This window comes from Pollicipes pollicipes, unplaced genomic scaffold (genome assembly GCF_011947565.3).
Source record: "Pollicipes pollicipes isolate AB1234 unplaced genomic scaffold, Ppol_2.1 Scaffold_3447;HRSCAF=4054_pilon_pilon_pilon, whole genome shotgun sequence".
Lineage (NCBI taxonomy): Eukaryota > Metazoa > Arthropoda > Thecostraca > Pollicipedomorpha > Pollicipedidae > Pollicipes > Pollicipes pollicipes.
Window position 1 is genome coordinate 11,449,405 of NW_023596297.1, and position 3,863 is coordinate 11,453,267.

The following is a 3,863-nucleotide window of genomic DNA, read 5'->3' on the forward strand; positions in this document are numbered from 1 at the left end:
TTTCGGTGTGTGAGCTCTTGCTTTGATTTTATGAATTTGTGTGCAGTTTCAGTGCTTGAATATTCAATATCTGCATGGATGTTTTGAGCAGTATTGGATGTGATGTATTATAATTTCTATTATTGTGTTTTGCGAGGGATCGCAGCAATAGTGGTATTTAGGGCTCTCAAACCTAACTTTAGATGAAGTCACATGATGGAAATGCCTCCTTCTAGCTGACGAGTATGCTTTCTGTCAATGTCAGCCTGTGCTATGATACACTTAAAGTGGTTTTTGATACATTGTACTCGGAATAGGTTTGCACCCTGATGAAGTCTGAAAGCCCGTGTTGTACATACGCCGCTGTGCCACGCCGCGCCGGCGCTAGTCTGGGAGTCGGTCGGCCGGCGCCCCTGCTCAGACTGCCGCCTCGGGCCGCAGGCGAGACGGAGGAGGGCGGCTGCGACGGCAGCTGTCAGCGGCGCGGCGGCGGCGCGGCCCACACCTCTGGCGACGAGAGCGGCGCGGCCGGCGATGAGAGCGGCGCGGCTGGCGAGCAGGCCGGCCCGCGGCCCCGCCTGAGGCGGCGCTCCTCCCGGTACCGGGCCCGGCGCCACCAGGTGCGGCGCAGCGCACGGACCGCTGACTCGGGTCGATCTCGGCTTGCAGTTGACAGAGGCTGCCACTTGGACCGGTCCTCACGCGTAGTGTGGGACAGGTTTGTCCTCGGGCTAGCTCCTTGTCAATCTGCCATGCTGTGTTGCTGATAAATACAGTATCTGGTGCGGGCTGTAAGGGTTTAGACTGTATAGGCTACTGTGGCAATGGCACCAACGTCCCCAGCGCGTGCCACTCCCACGTCCTGTCGCGCCTGCAGGACACGCACGAGGAGACGAGCTCGATGATGAAGCGGGCGCTGACGCTGCTCCAGCTGGTGACGCTGACGCAGTTCGGCTGCGGCGCCCACCACTTCAGCAGCAACGAGCTCAAGAAGACCTCGCGCGGCAACCACTGGGGGTGAGAGCTGCGGCACCACCGTGCTGGGCTCCCGGGCCACGAGCCACGGCCCGCCACTATCCGGTGACCGTCGGCATGTCTGGCAGCGTACTAGCCGCGCGACGGCGTGTTAGTGGGATGATCAACGATGGCGTGAATTATGGGGTGGCGTGTGTTAGTATGGCTGCCTCGTTGCTGGCGTATGGTCGCATTTCGACCGCGCTCATGACGGTGCATGTTGACGTGTCCTCTGTTACGCTCGGCAACAATGTTATTGATACCTTTAGCGGTGACACTTTCGGCATGTCTTCTGGGCAGTGTGCAGTGATGGGATCAAGGAAGAACCGCGCCATGCTCTGCCCTGGATGTTGTGTCGCGTGTTGGTTTCGCTGCTCTCGATGGCCTGTTTGGGTTCAGCTGTTAGTGCTCACTGGGCTGCTGTCAACGAATATTTTGCGATCATTATGGGAACGCGGCGATTTTCAGCAGTGTGGTGTGCGGCGATGCCATACAAAAGACCGGACCTCTATAGTGACGATATTTTTAGCGACCTTCAATGAGCCGACCTTCCTGGCTAAAGGGTTAGTCCAATGTGACATATAGCATCCCGGCGTAACGTCATCTGGTGATGGTAATGACTCGACCTCCCCATGGGTGGGTGGCGACCTCCTTCGTTGACTGCCAGTCAGCAGCGCCGTGAGTGACCTGACCTCGGTCGTTGACCGTCAGTGACCTGCGCGCTCGGCTGGAGCTGGCCGTGTCGGCCGTCGCCGAGCTGGCCAAGGAGTCGCTCCGGCAGCAGCAGGCCTCCGACATGGGCACGGACGACTCGGACGGCTCGCCGCCCAGCGCCCGTGGCGACCGGCTGACGCTGGCCGTGCGCAAGGAGCTGGCCGTGGCGCTGCGCGACTTGTACAGCACGGCCTGCTGCAGGTGCGGCTCGGCGCCGGCCGGGCTCGCCAGGGGCGTGGCCTCACGCCGGCGCCGCTGTCAGAGGCGGGGGAGGGGGAGGGGGGGGGGGGAGCCGGGATGATCTCTGCCCGGGCTACGGTGCCAACGCTGCCGCTATGGCTGCAGTGTTGTTGGCCACAGGGTATGAAATGATGTGCTTGTGTTCCGCTCTGCTGGTGGCGTAGCTAATCAGCGACGGTATGCCACTGTCTTTTGTGTGTGGTGTGTTTTTTTTTTTTTAGGGAGCACCTGCCCTGTAAATGATACATGTGATCCCCGTTTTCTGCGTAGGCCTCGGTACTCTGCAAATATCTAGCTTGCCTGACAGTCGCCTTGCCTCTAAAGCGTCAGTCGCCGACGGCGGAGCCGCTGCTGGCCGGTGGGTGACGTGCCGCTGCCGCGCCGTCAGACGAGCCGGAGCCGGTCGGTGGTGCCGTTCGGCGGGTGTCTGCCGTCGCGCACCGCGCCGCCGCGCCTGCTCCACGCCTGGGACCTGGTGCTCGTCTACTACCGGCTGAAGCGCGGCGTGCAGTACAACGCTACGCCGCAGCGCCGCCTCTCGCAGAGCTTCGGCCTCTCCGTGGTCGGAGGCACAGCCATCACCAGCAAACACGTGAGCGGCCGGCCCGCCACGGCGCGCGGCCGTCTGGAGCGGCTTCGGGCGACACCCCGCGTGGGGGGGGGGGGGGGCAGCGGGAGGAGCGACTTCGGGCGGCACCCCGCGCGGGGGGCTGGAATGGGACGGGCGGGGGGCTGGATGCTTGGACGGCACCCCGCGCGAGGGGGGGCTGGAGTAGCTTTGGACGGCACCCCGCGCGAGGGGGGGGGGCTGGAGCGGCTTCGGACGGCACCCCGCGCGAGGGGGGGGGGGGGCTGGAGTAGCTTTGGACGGCACCCCGCGCGAGGGGGGGGGGGGCTGGAGCGCTTCGGGCGGCACCCCGCGCGGGGGGTGCTGGAGCGGCTTCGGACGGCACCCGCGCGAGGGGGGGGGGGGCTGGAGTAGCTTTGGACGGCACCCCGTGCGCGGCCGTCTGGAATGGCTTCGGGCGACGCCCCGCGCGGGGGGGGGCTGGAATGGCTTCGGACGACACCCCGCGCGCGGCCGTCTGGCAACGGCTTCCGGACAGCACCCCGCGCGGCAGGCCACGTGCGGAGCGGGAGCTGTCCGGCTGGGTGGTGTGGATGTCGGGCTCGGCCGTGGTCGCGCGTTCAAAAAAGTGAATGAAGTGAAGTTGGAAGGCGTTCAAATATAAGCCTATCTGTGGGCCTGGTCGGGATGGCCGTAGAAGTTGTAGAGAAGCCGGTCATGCGTTCAACGGAGTAAAGGCCCCGAAGCGACGGCGTGTGGGGCTGACCAGCCGTCGCCCCGCCGCAGACGCTGCTGAGCGCCGTCGGCAACATTATCGCCAGCCACACGCCGCTGAAGCGGACGGCCGACGCTCACTTCAAGGCGTTCGTGTGCGCCGGGCTCAAGTGAGTGTGCCAGCCCGACAGCTGAGGTTGCCTGATGACCCGGTCAGATGTCTCTGCGGGGGGATTTGCCTGATTCAGCGCGGGCAGGGTTGGCGTGCTCGTCTCCGGCCAGCTGAGATCGAATGGCAGTAGCTGGCGAGGGGACTATCGTGAGCCTTGATTGGGGACCTGGGTAGTTTTGTTGCGAGAAACTGTCGTTTGGATTATTGGCAGTCGCGGCTTTGCCGAGGAGTAGAGGTCCGAGGTGGCTACCTTTGGATGCCACCACAGAAAATGTGGTGGAATTGAACATGTTCAGTTAGTCCGTACTTTTAATTCGCCCTAAATATATCTCCTTTGATTATTAATTGTGATGAGAACGACACCGGGTGGTGCGCTATTGTCATCCTGTCCCGGCCAGCGCCCCGAACGCTCAGCTCCTGGCTGCGCCTGATCCTCAAGTGCCAGGCTATCACGGAGGAGTA

General features: G+C 63.2%; 1 long non-coding RNA gene across 1 annotated transcript; it reads left to right on the forward strand.

Annotated features, from left to right (window-relative positions):
• The first annotated feature begins 1,888 nt into the window (after window positions 1-1,888).
• LOC119092710 (uncharacterized) lies at window positions 1,889-3,393 on the forward strand. Its single transcript, XR_005093529.1, has 3 exons — window positions 1,889-1,908; window positions 2,336-2,539; window positions 3,302-3,393. It is a non-coding gene; the product is annotated as an uncharacterized LOC119092710 (long non-coding RNA).
• The last annotated feature ends 470 nt before the right edge of the window (window positions 3,394-3,863 follow it).